Source organism: Thermobia domestica, chromosome 2 (assembly GCF_964235325.1).
Source record: "Thermobia domestica chromosome 2, izTheDome1.hap1.1, whole genome shotgun sequence".
Taxonomy (NCBI): domain Eukaryota; kingdom Metazoa; phylum Arthropoda; class Insecta; order Zygentoma; family Lepismatidae; genus Thermobia; species Thermobia domestica.
The window spans coordinates 376,543,724-376,558,693 of record NC_137455.1 but is presented as its reverse complement, the minus strand read 5'-3'; positions in this window follow the sequence as shown (position 1 = coordinate 376,558,693).

Below are 14,970 nucleotides of genomic sequence, written 5' to 3'. Positions count from 1 at the left end.
GACAGGATTTTCCTAACAAAACTCGAGTCGAGACACGTATTTTCCAATAGAGAAATATACATTTTTCGAGTCGAGACATCACTTTTACAGCACATTTTCGGGACGAGACAGCCACAAATCTTATCTCGTGCGCATCTCTAGCTCCCCCTTTAGTTGCACTGGTACTTGACTTCTTTAACTTCGGTGTTTAAGTTGCACTACAGTTCTCCGAATTATTCAGGGCTTCACTGGTCTTTTTTGTCTCATCAAACGTCATACGTGTTCTGTAAAGTTCTAAAATGTTATCTTCTGCTTCACTATACTTCTTATGTGTTCTGTTTATTGCGCGGTTTTTCAAAACCAGTACCTATTTTCTTCACTTATGCTCCACATTTTTTTAAGCATGATCTATACTGTATTTATTTCCTTTATCCTTCAGTTTCACAACGTGCTTTCTTTCAATGTTCCTTAGCGTATCTACTTTTCTCTTTCAACTGCAGTTCACTGGTCTCTGGTTTCTTTTGTATTTTTATCATTCCATTTCATTCAGACCCGTAGAGACAGCGATCCTTCCCTATGGTGGTTGAAATGTTTACTTTCTGTTGATTGTTTAAAGGAATACATGTTCAGGACAGAAGTCACGAACGTATGGGTAAACTCAAATTAGACCCTTTTTCCACCACCAAATTATCTCTGTTTCTCTGTTTTAGTTTTCTGGCTACAGTGCTCGCTTTACTGTTCTACAGGGCGTTTACAAATTTTCATTTTACTGAGATTTCTGCAGGTTTATCAGTGAAACCAAAATCTTTTGCCTATCGTTGCAGCACTCGTTCTTAAGTTCATGCTTTGTGTTCAACTTCTGTTGTCAAATTACACTATATATCGGTATGTCTAAAAGGAGTTTATTTATTTATTATTATTTTTGTCCTACAACACTTTCGTAGTGTGTTCTTTAGTAGGTACACTGTTCTAATCCTGTTCTTCAGTTTCACTACACGTTTTTGGCTTTCACTGTTGATAGACTTTCTTCTTAACTTTACCACAAGTTATGTTTGTGAATGTAACCCTATGTTCTGAACAAACAAAGTGTAATTAACCGAGAAAGAAAGTTACATACTCCGACGAACACAGAAAATGTTAATTTTATTACCAATCAGTGGCGCACGCAAAGGGAAATTTCGGGATTTAAACATCTCCTTGAGCAAGATATTAAAAAACGCTTAGACAGGGTGTTTCAAAACAACACCAACAACGTTTGGGCGGTGATTCCTGACACAAAAATAAGACAAAAAGTACAGATCAACCTGGATGCACAAATATGTCCTTTCGGAGTTATAGGCTGCCGAAAACACGAAAAAAAAAAAAGAACTTTAAAGGCCCATAGCTCCAAAACTATAGGACTTATGAAGTCGGGTCAAGACTTCATTTAGGAACTAGTATGTGCCCCATTAAAATATCCAAGTTTCAGAATCCTGCAGTACTTCTGCAAAATTTTCATAGAGGTAGTTGATGAGTACTTCAAATCATGTGTCCATAGCTAAACTCCCTCTATAAAAATTGTTGCGTGTGAGTACCGCAGGATTCTGAAACTTAAATATTTGGATATGGCACATACTAATTCCTAAGTAAGTCTTGACTGGACTACGGTAAGTCATATACTTTAGGAGCTATGGTCCTTTAAAGTTCATTTTTTCATGTTTTCGGTAGGGTTATAACTCCGCAAGGAAGCATTTGTGCATCTAGGTTGGTCTATACATTTTGTCTTATCTTGGTGACAAGAATCACCTCCCAAATGTTGTCGGTGTTGGTTTGAAACACCCTATATATATATATATATATATATATATATATATATATATATATATATATATATATATATATATATATACAAATTACATTTGTCTTAAAACACCGTGTGCGTGGGTTTTCTCGGGGTTCTCCCGTTTCCTCCCACTTTCTTCATTCCAGCATTTCATTCATTTCTCATAATCACCGTCTCCTTTAGCCTAACCGGCATAAGAGTGGGACGTAAAACTCAAAGATTTCATTTCATTTTTTTACATTTGTCCTAAAAGAATATGAGATTAACTACATGACCTCCTGCTTTGAAGAAATTCTGCGTACGCTACTCGTAGTAACAGATACACAGAAAGCCCAAAGCTGAACCAAGATATTTGCTGTGATAACATTGGAAGTTGCAATAACTTACTACTTTACATTACTGAATATTTCAATTGATACTACAGGGCAGGGGTAAAAGTGGATCTGAAAAAGTAGGGGGATGGTAGGTAGTGGCATGACGTCCCGCCGTTTCCCTGCCTATCTTTGCCCATTGTAATTTTTTAGGGACTGGGGGATGCCGTATATATTTTTTGGAGGTAGGAGGACGGCGTCCCCGCACTTTTACCTCCAAGGGTGTCGATTTCTCTGTAAATTTGGGGGGGCACTCAGATGCAGAGGGCATATATGAGAATTGTAAAACAAATTGCATTCAAATTATGGCAAATATTGTATATTCATAAATGTAATGCGGGGGTCCACTTGAACTTTGGGGAGGCCCGGGCCCTCCAGGATCGGCGCCCGTGTTTACCTCTGCTAAAGGGGCAAATTAACTATTGGTAGAACAAAGAAATACTGCAGCCATCTTGTTATACTAAATAGAACAAAAACGGCAACAAAATCAGTATTCTCACAGCTGTAGGTCAGTGGCGTCATTATGGATTTTTGTTAATTTATTTATATCAGGAAATATTTTTGGTCCTTTTTTCTATTGTGTCCAATAGAGGGCAGTTCTGATAGATATTTCGGTACCCCTAGCTTTAGAAAAATGTAAATATTATTACTATTATTACTATTATTACTATTATTATTTTAAAAGGAAAATGAATTAACAGAAAGAAAACTAATTTGTAATAAATTAATCTAAGAAAGACTGTCCAACTTACGCAAGTAACCAATTTATGATCGTACTTCTACTAATACAAAAAGAAAAAGAATATTTTTGCAAATAAATACTGTTGATATCCAACATCAGGAACTTTTTTGCTTTATTAACTATTTTTTTTCTTTTTTCGTTTTTATAGAAATCAGTGTCGTAAAAAGTAGTGTGTGCACGCTCACATAATTCAATTAAATCGCTCACTTTATTTCGGGAAGAAGGAAAGAAAAAGTAAATATAATCTTGTGTATGTACATGTTTTTGAATAGGCGATTAATTTTGGCATCAGGAACTGTTAGGTTTAACTTGGGAATGGGAGTCAAAAATTTTAGGCTATCACTATGTTTGGCACTCATACAGAGATTGTCTGGCATCACTGCTAAATTTAAAACACGAAGGAAAGGAAAACGAGGAAAACGGTCTATATTAAGCAGATTGATAGGCTATATTTTTAATATGAACTTGCTCTTGGCTATATGGTTAGCGTACGCGGATATCCAGGTTCGATTCCTGGTTGGTACTCATGTGGTTCGGATCCCACTTTAAGGTGTAGGTCCACGTCTCATATAGCCTCGCTGCTGAAAGGGACGCAAAACTTAAATCAGCCGACCAATTAAATGTTTAATACAGTTAATAGAGGGCGCTGGCTGCGTCGTAGTCGCACTGGAATAACGAATTATGTCTAATCAGTAAAGTCAACCAGGGTCAGGTCTGGTCAGAGGAGTAAGATGGGTGACCTTCCTCATTTAACAGATGATTTGGCATTGCAGTGTTCAACCAGCGTCGTGAGGAAATTTAGGGAGCAACTTGATAGAAAGAAGTCAGGAGACCAATATTGACAGGAAAGGGAGCTGATGTGCTGACCACACATCAACCCCAATGCATCAGTGTCACAAGCCGGCTGGTTGGCCCTGGGCTCTTAAGGGCTTTTATGGCAGGCGTTCAGTATAGGGCTTATAGGCATCACGGATTTACATCATAAGGAAATTATTGAAAACTCCAAACATCTCAGTTTTTCCTCCAAAATATAAGTTAAAATCATTTTCGTATTGTTAAAAAAAAAAAATACCACTTTTATTAGTAATGGCAGTTATTTGTATTGGAATTTATCGGTAGGTTTTCGTTGTAACGACACTTTATCAACGGAAAAAAGTATTAAAATATCTGCAAATAAAGAAATTTATATAATGTTTACAACGATTCACTCAAGGTAATCGTTAACCTGGTTCGGCTAATAATTTAAGTCAAGTTTTTGTGGTAGTAATTATTCACATCTCAAAATATCTTCTGTGAGTACATTTACTTGTATTCTCACCTTTTATACTGAAATTACAAAACGGTGATACGTATTAAACAGTTTTATTCGTTGATTCTTTATGAACGAATATGTACATAGACTGTCTTCCAATCGTACATGTTTGTTAGGTAACTATCAACAACTACATAGCAACGAACTACACAATAATGTCTATTTCTTACACATATTAAAAACATTCTTCTTTTGTTATTTTTAAATTAACATTATATCTGGTATAGTGCTTATGTAGAAGCACTTTCTGCCCAAAAATACAAGTAATTATCAATTTATACAAAGTATCTCGTTGTATAAAATGTCGCCCGACGATGGGACTGAATATAAAAGTTACAAGGAAGCTTGGCTTTTATATTTAAGAACCACTGGTCCGTTTATAAGAACAATATTCCATAATTACGTCTTTTACATTTTGATCGACCCTCGCATATATATAACATTATTTATTTTCATTCATATAAATATATTTATAATAAATCTTTCATTTCTTTATCATTTATCCTTTATTACATTAATATATATATTTTATTATTATTAAGACGTCGTCGCTTATTTATATAACTGGGTACGAATTCAAAATAGTAAGAAGCAATTACATTTTAAAACATGAGTCACCATGATCAAGGGCGCATTATATAATAATTACTTAAAAATGATATTTTACAGTATGCATTGTATTCATTAGGCGTCAGAGTATAGAAGAATCTTATTTCAGTAGCATATAAGATGGTACATGAAGACAGTTGTCGGATAATTAGCTTAATATAATAAACCTTATACTTAACATAATCTTTGACAATAAAGTTTCCACACAAATTAACATAATGTAAACAATTTTTGTGTTTAATCAATCATGAAGTAAATTATAATCCTTCACATTAATAAGAAAGAATTAAAATCATTGGAAAATTATCGTTGTTTAATGAAAATCAAAGAAAATTAAATTGAATAAAAGTCAAAAATTAAACGCAACCTACATTCGAGTGAACAAAAGGAAGACAATAAATCTATTTTTACACAAACAGAAGACACCCTTTTATTTTGTTTCTTAGTCTCCTTCATTCTTATTTATTTGAGCAAGAATGTCAGGCGCGACTAACTTTTTCACTAGACGCATCCATTTTTCTGTTGCATACTGGGTAGGTCTCCAAACCTTCAACTCATCTATATTACGAAGTCCAATTGACGTACCCGTTTTAGCGTTCAACAATTCAAAAACTTTAGGGTTTATTTCCTTAAAACATAGATAAGGACCTGAGAAAATGTCACAAAATTTGTAAATCTTTAACAACACATTACTTTGTGGATGTTGTTTAACAAAAACTAAGTCATTGACCTTGATCCGATATTTTCCTTCTTGCAAAGACTCTACTTGAGAATTACGTTTCAAAAATTTGTTATGTCTTCGGATTTTTATCATATTCGCTAAATTGGAAGAATCTAAGATTGTTGAATCTTCTAATTGGACATTAAAATGTCGTTCCACAGGGAAAATCAAATCAGAACCGTTATGTACATTAGCAGGAGACACGCCTAAAGTGTCTGATATAGAATGATTCAAAAGGTACGTGATTTGACTGACATGCTTGATCCATTCGGCATGTTTATCTTTACAAAAGTGTCGAAACAACATACCAAAATTGCGATGCACATTTTCTACAACAGAGCTACTAGGATGGTACGGAGTTACAAAATGGATTTTAATGTTAGCCTTGTTCATAGCCTTGATAAACACATCACTTTTGAACTGTGAACCATTATCACATAATATGTGTTCGATAGGGCCACAATGTGGAATATATACGTTCAAGATTTTATTTATGATAGCAGCGGAAGTTGCTCTACGCAGAGGATAAGCTACAACATAACGTGAAAAGATATCCATGGTTGTAAGTAAATACGTTTCTCCAGTAGCTGCTCTTGGTAAAGGCCCATATAGATCGATAGACAGAAACGAATGTGGTCTCTCTGGCGTTATTGAGAGCATAGGTTTTTGTACAGCCTGGTAGTAATGTTTAATTCGCATGCACTCAATACAGTCCTTGATATGATTTTTGATTTGAGCTCTCATTCCTCTCCAATAAAAGGATTTATTTATCAAGGCACATACCTTTACATAACCAAAATGACCGAAATCGTCATGATAAGCCTTTAATATGCGTGTTGTCAGCGTAGGTGGAATGCAAATTTTGTTTCTAGATTTGAATTTAAAATCTTTAATAAGTAGAATTCCGTTAGATAATTTAAATCTGGAATTCCATTGTTTGGGACAATTACATTCCTCACTGCATGAAGACAAATGATCCATGATTTGTTTATATTCATGATAATTCATTTGATGTTCTCGTAGATCTTCCATTGAAATGGTAGCTATTTCGTCCTTAACTTACTAGGTGCCACTTGTAAATTTTAATGTTTTAAAAAAAAGAAGTACCCAATTTTATGGTTAGTACGATTTTGATTTGTAACAGTTTCATGGTCTTAATGGAAGATTTTCGATGTTATTAGATTTTCAATAACTTCTTATAAAATTATGAAAAAAAAATCTAAGAAAATGTTAATTCTTCTAAATACAGATTTGAGATCACGAAAGGATAAATCATTCACATAAATTAGAACAGCAAGGTTTTTTTTTTTTTAATACATTTTACGCAGCATATCCTACAACTCTTATCTATTTCACAATACGTATTTTTTTTAAAGAATACAGGCTCATTCTTTATTTACAATACACAAAAGGCTCATTCTTTAAAGGTCTATACGATAATCTTCATAAAATTTCCTGATACTTAAACGTCAGTAGCTGGGATAACGCTATAGTATCCTGAAGTAAACGTAATTTCTTATGGGAATAAAAAAATTTTTTTTTAATGCTCATCCGAAGGCTCTATAAAATTTCCTGATACTCAAACGTCGGTAGCTGGGATAACGCTATAGTATCCTGAAGTAAACGTAATTTCTTATGGGAATAAAAAAAAAAATTTTTAATGCTCATCCGAAGGCTCTATAAAATTTCCTGATACTCAAACGTCGGTAGCTGGGATAACGCTATAGTATCCTGAAGTAAACGTAATTTCTTATGGGAATAAAAAAAAATTTTTTTAAATGCTCATCCGAAGGCTCTATAAAATTTCCTGATACTCAAACGTCGGTAGCTGGGATAACGCTATAGTATCCTGAAGTAAAAGTAATTTCTTATGGGAATAAAAAAAAATTTTTTTTAATGCTCATCCGAAGGCTCTATAAAATTTCCTGATACTCAAACGTCGGTAGCTGGGATAACGCTATAGTATCCTGAAGTAAACGTAATTTCTTATGGGAATATCTTTTTTTTTTTTAAAAAAAAAAAAAGTTCATCCGAAGGTTCTATAAAATTTCCTGATACTTAAACGTCGGTAGCTGGGATAACGCTATTGTATCCTGAAGTAAACGTAATTTCTTATGGGAATAAAATATCTTTTTTAAAAAAGATGCTTATCCGGAGATTCAAAAAATTTCGTGATCCCTACAAATTGCTGTCCAAAGAAATTAAATCTTTCAGTTTTGTGGCAGGTAGGCTAAAAGAGACGGTGATGAAAATGCAATTAGATGCTGCCCAAGGAGAAGGCATGATCTTAAATTTGCGAATTTTGTTTGGGAAAGTGGAACAGCATTAAATTCCTTAATTTTTTTGAAAATGGACATTATTTTATTTGAACATCAAAACCCCAAATTTTTGAACACGGCCTACGTAATTTTTCTTAGTTGGTATTATAAAGTGCTGTGACGTGTAGCATATCACAGCTATTATTAAATGGGGCATATCCTTTTGAAAGCCGGTTGTAACTATCTTTTATCCGACATCAAATTTGTTTTACTACATAACTTTAGTTTTTATAAAAAAAATTTTCGTTGGATTACGGTTGAACCTCCTTTTTCAATATTGAGGTCATATGATACTTTTAACGTAGGACTCAAACCGCATGAGCTCCAACCAGAGCTAGAAACCAAAGTTCCTCGTCAAGTTTTTCGGACGTCGACCATTATACAGAGTGAGTCAAAATGATGTTCCCAATTTCAGTGAATATTATTATTATTATTATTATTATTATTGCTTTTAATAACGTATTTAATACAGATTATACACACTGATTGATCAATTCCAAAGTTTTTTTTTAACATATTATAAATGTTCAATATGTGATCTACGAGTTACATGACACCAGGGGCGTTATTTAGGGGGACAGGGAGAGGCATTTGCCTCATCTGAGTTTTGAGATTAGTATAGATTTTGTCAATACAATAGTAGTAAGTCAGTGAAATACGCGAAATTTTACTTATATCAAGGGGTCTTGCCCTCCCCCCCCCCAAGCGAAATCTGAAATGACGCTACTGCACGACAGACTTCTAGTCTATAATCAAGTCCCTGCCAAACTCTTCCTGGCATGTCAGAGTCTATATCGGGCACAGCTGCAGTGATACGCTCACGCAATCCAACCACAGTTGTAGCAATTGGCGATACAAACACCCTAAATTTTCCACAGAAATGCCGTTGCACTTGCGCAATGGACTTAGTCGCATGAAAATCAAGCACACAGAATGTTTTGTGAAGGGCGCCGATTTCTTGGGGGAGGGGGGAATTCAGATGCAGAAGGTATATATATATATGGAGATTTTAAGACAAATTGTACTCAAATTATGCCAAATATTGTCGTATATTCATAAATATAATAGGGGGCTCACATGAGCTTTTGGGGGGGCCCGGGCCCCCTCAGGATCGGCGCCCTTGCGTTCTGTGGCCTATAGAAATCATATTGCTCACTTCGACTAAACTGCCTCCTGGTGGACGTCTAGGTAACTACGCCTTTTTCAATAGAAAGAGCAAAATAACTTTTTTGAGATATATATGCTGGCAAGAAGAGCTCATTACTGCTCGAATAATACATTAAGGAAACGGGAACATTACTTTCACTCACCCGCTAATTAAAATAATGTTTTGATCTCTAGTGATACAATCCAATGGGATATTTTTCATAACAACAGAAGTTTTTTTTTTTTTTTTGGTAATATTACAAGAATGGATTTAGAACATAATTATTTAGAAACAGATATAAATAAAACAAAAAGAATATTATTTATAACATTATGAGGTGCAATGTGTCTTGTCAAACGTTATTTAATTGACATACCTGTTGTTAAGAACCTCTTAATCTAATCCATTTGTGTTAAACGGAAAATTTAATGAGTCTGAAGACCCATCTTTGGAACTTATTAAGCGTAAGTTTCATTTAGACGAGATTTTTCACTTTAGGTAATTCACTAACAATGGTTCTACTACTTAAGACACCTAAAAACTAACCCAATCCAATCTAACTTAACTTAATTTTTCACTATTGAATATTTATCTCCTCTAATAGCTATGAAATTAAATGCCAAAAATAGTTATTATAATAAATGAATTATTTCAAATAAAGTATTACTCTTATGTATTCTCCAAGACTTCTAGAAAATTCTAAAGCAGTGTTTCTCAATCTAATTCCTATCACGATCACCATTTTATCACATCCTCTTGCCAGCGACCTCCTTATGATTTCTGGTTTGTAATAAGCTTGTGTGTGATTTTTAATATACCTATTGTGGAGATCTCACGATATGCATCTATTTCTATAATAGTAGAATCCACTTCTTGTATATAGTGTATACAGTAACTCTCCTAAAAGCGAATGGATTAAAACCAAATTTGATCAGTTCATTCATATTACAAATATCGAATCCGACCCTTCATACTGTTTCAAAATGGAGGCCATTTGAAAATTTTAAAACCTCATAACTCCCTTAATTTTGGGTCATATGATAAAAAAAAATTAATTGATTTCTAATTTTGATTTAAAAAACTTGGACAGTTGTTGAAAAACGTTATTGAGTATTTTAAATGACTTGATAATGTGCGTCACGAAGATTGAACCGGACATTGCCGCACTAGTGAAATCATACCATGCTCAGGTATATCATAAGCTTTCAATTTTAATTGTATTTCAGTAAATACAGGTTTTTATTGCATTTGTATTTTTCTGGTATTTCAATATGCAATTCTCATTAGTTTCATGTCGTACTTCTTTCATTTAAATTGATTTTTAAACTCTCCACCCGTTGAAAATGTTTAGTAGACCTATTATTTGTTGTTCTTAACAGCATGTATAAAAATAAAAATATGCCTATTAGGACAAAATTCAAAATAATATTTTAAAACATTTTAATGTATTAGATTCTAATTATATTTATGTCTTCCGCTTATCTTCGAGACTCCCATGAAACCCTTTCGCGACCCCTCTAAGGATCCTGACACCCAGCTTGAGAAACCCTGTTCTAAAGAAATTATTAACTATCACCTATACCAGCAAGATTTTTTAAAAAAAAAGTAAAGTCCACTTTTATAAGTAAATGTTACGGAGCGTGAGGTCCCTTTCGAAAGCATATTTATTATTTTTAATTAAAAAAAATAGCGTATGTTATATATTTATACTTTTAAGCCAGAATTAATTTAAATTCCCTTAATTGTAAATTGTTATTAGAATAAGAAAATACATATTAATTATCTTTAGTAACCGAAAGCTATCAGGAATATTTTATGAGTGGATAAATTTCATAAAATGTCATTCCTGGAAGAGAAAACGAAAGACACTTGCTTACGTAATTTCCAAAGTCTGTTGAAAATTCTCAACAGTTTTTCTTCCAGACGTTTTTTGATTGGCACTGCTTCCCCGGAGGAGACCAAAATAATATGCCTATAACATAATAATAAATATAATAAGTACCGTGTGAAAATATGTGCCCCTCCAAACACTAAGTGTGCCCCCCTCCCCCGGATCATACATATTTTCTGAAAGGAATACTCACTCTGAAGCATATTGAGTAGTGCGAAATTCACTTGAATTTCATTTTTTTTTTTGTCTATTTTATTGGGGAGGGATTAATGTTCAATCTACGAGAACCACAAATTTAAGTCTTGAGGACCACTTGTTGTTCCTGAAGGATAGTTTGAGAAACACTGACCTAGACAAATTAAAGATAAGCTTTTTTTGAGCTCGACATAAATTAAACGTAAGTTAAATAACATTTAAACTCCGTTTATCATTAAACAATCGAACTAAATTTATTACATAATTAGTGATTTAATAAACAAAAATAAGTAAGTATTTTCATTAAAAATCATGAAATAAGTTTCTCAATTACAAATAATAATAATGGTTGTAAAAATTTTTATTTAAATATTAATTTTTCTCTCGCCTGTTCTACGTGCTATTAGCGCCAAGGTCTGTGTTTTGCTCCGACGGAAAGCGTTTGGGGACCAAGCCGCTGAGCCATCAACGAAATCATGGGTCTTTGCCATTGGGAAAAAAAAGCAGAAACCATTTGACTCGTATTTTCTCATGTTAAGAGGCCTTATCACTGCGAAATTAAAATACCGCTAATTTTACAGTAATTATCTGATATCTTGAGATAGATAAAAGATAATCAAAATGTGGATCAAGATCGCCCTAGGCAATATTATTTTGCATGAGGTACCGTTATCACGGGTCCCCTAGTAGCTTTCCATTTGCAGCCATTTAGAAACGCGAAAATAAATGCCGATTATCTAAATGATTGGAAATCGAAAGCAGATAAGTGCGTCATGATATCGGTATCTTATGTAAAATAATATTGTCTAGGGCGATCTTGTTCCACATTTTGATTATCTTTTATCTATTTGAAGATATCACATAATTACTGTAAAATTAGCGGTATTTTAATTTCGTCGTGATGGGGCCTCTTAAGCTCTTTCTCACACTCAAAAGTATTTTTAATCATTATAATTAATATTAGGAAAACACATAGAACAAAATAATTTTTGGAGAAATGTTTGTTTCATTTGATACTTTATAGAAAACACATATTCTAAAATAAATCTTTTACACTATTTATATTGATATATTGACTTGTTTCCCCGTGTGGGTTTATTTATTTGAGGAAATAGAACAGAACAGGTTTTAGATGAAATTACAACGCTCATTTTTCGTTACATATATATATATATATATATATATATACAGTGGCGTATTTACGATTTTGTTTCGGGAGGGGCTTTGCTAACTTTCGGGGGGGGGGGCTTTGCCTGAAAATGTGAAAATTCTGCAACATATTTCATATACTTTACTTAAGTAAGTAAGATTTCGGGGGGGGCTTAAGCCCGGAAGCCACCCCCCTAAATACGCCACTGTATATATATATATATATATATATATATATATATATAATATCTGCAACAGAAAATACGATAAGTAATTGTAAAATACTTACACCTATATTTTCAGATTAAAAATGATAGAACTAGATTGTTTTTATAAGAGAAAGAGTATATATGAAGTTTAAGATCAAATTTTTATGCTACATCAATCATTTTCCTGTTAAACAAATAGAGTTTTATTGAGAAACTGTATATACTAAATGTATGTTGAGTTTGGAGAGGAAGTTTTGGAGAGGGGCCCGGACCTTGTGGGTCCCCCTTAGGTGTGCCCCTGTGGACACACATAATTTGATTTTTAAACCCTTGTAAGGCAGTCAGCAGAAATATCTATGCCAAATTGTTATTTATCGTTTTTCTTTTAAAGTCTCTAATAGGTTGCGCTTCTACTTTATGTTGGTGACAGCAGATTCGTCCGTGCTTTTGTACACAATATATAATTTTGTACACAATATATAATGTACACAATATATATAATTTTTAGGTACGTTTTACGTTCGTCATGATTAATTGAAAAATCGGAAACACTTCGTTGCAGTCTAATAGTTTGTATAGGAATAGCTTATTATATAATGTTCTTCGCTTAAGGGTTATTGTTTCTAAGTTCCCATTAAGTGAATAGCCGTTTTTATTACAGTTTTGGAATAGGTGTCTTTGAAGATAAGATACCTTACAAATTTGAACTCATTTGTATTTTATTATTTATTTATTTATTTATTTTTAGTTAGTTCGGCTTTACCTGGGTTACGTAGAAAGATTGTATATTCAAATTTGCAGCATACTTAATGTTATTGATGTAAATTTTGAAAGTTGCTTGTTTGAAATATTCTTTGGAAGACTGAACCCAGAATTCCTGTTCATTCCGGGTTTCAAATCTAAATTTTCAACCCTAATATATTACATTTAAATCTTTAGCTTGTAACTACTATGAATTTACAACTGGTAGGTCAGTTTTGCTTATTGTAAAACTGAAATTGCGCTGGATTCTGGATTCCTATATTTTGTAAAAGCTATGGTTTACAAGCAGGGTGCCATTTGGAGGGGGTAAGCAGGGGAAAGGGATAATTGCCCTGATTTTGAGAAACTTATGAATTGAAATTCATAAATTGCAATGATTTAAGTTTCACCTTAATATATACTGTGATTATGATATAATATCAATTTTAAGTTTAGAAGAAAGTATTTTTCGAGATTTTTCGAAAACTACGCATAATCATTTTATTCAGTTCAATGAAATGTATCGTTTCATATTTTTTTCTCATCTTTGGATTTTTTTTTTTTTGGTTATACACTATTCATGTGGAATTTAAGTAACCTGTATTATTATCACTCTTAATAGGCCTGTTGTTATTTTCTCGCCAATACTTTTGGTGTCAGTCAAAAAAGTCTCTCGAACGAGAAACCACATACTTTCCACAAACTACTGTACGTACCTCATTTCTTCCACGCCTCTTCCTGTCTATTTATTTTGAAACAAATTAAAGGAATGAATGGATTTGTTTTGTTTCACTTTGGAGCAGTATCATGCCACTTTACGCCATGAATCTATTTTCTTTCTTAATAAGACTATACTAGTAGATCTTATAAGATCTTCAACTGCTATCACATTTCATTCATAAATATAAGTTTAACGTCATCCTCAACACTAAATTTAACCGAGTTTTTTCTCTCTTTGACTCACTCCTTTTTGTAACCACTCCTCCAAAGTTTACTCATCTTCTCAGCTTCATTATATTATTATTATTATTATTATTATTATTATTATTATTATTATTATTATTATTAATATTATTACTTGAGGAGACAGTAGTAGGTCAGACAGATGGGTACTGCTAAATTCTCGTATTTTCTCCGAGAATCTAATTTCCCCAAAATTAAGCTATTTTCGATCAGGATGTCCCATTCTATAAACTGCAATAGTGTCGAAATGCATATGGTCTCTTTTTCGTCAATTCTACGTTCATTCTCCACTAATATAGTATGTTGTGCGTAATGGATTGGTTTCTTTAAATCAGCACCTAAATGATACATAAAGGGCAACATCGAATTTTCCACGACAGACATTTATTACTGAACTTTTAAGTAACATCCAAATACAATCGTTTTGTCAGAAAGGGAACACAATGATACACTGTCTTCTTTTATGTAAAAATGGTTCGCTTCAGTAGTAAATTATGATCATACATGTATCGCATTTTGTATAGCGCTTACACTTCGTGCGTGGGGTCTCTTGTTCGACTCCCGGCCAAGAAGGTTTGTGATGGATAGTATCGTGTGTGTACGTTTTCTCGTGGTACTCTTCTTTTCTCCCTTTTTCCCATTCCACTAATTCTACTATCATCATTCACTTGCTTCAACCATTGACTCCCTCAGCCTACACAGTAAAAAAATGTGTTGAAACAACACAAAATGACTACCACTTTAGTGTGTTACTTATGTGTCAACTCAATACCAAGACATCGCCTTTAGAGCATATCAGAA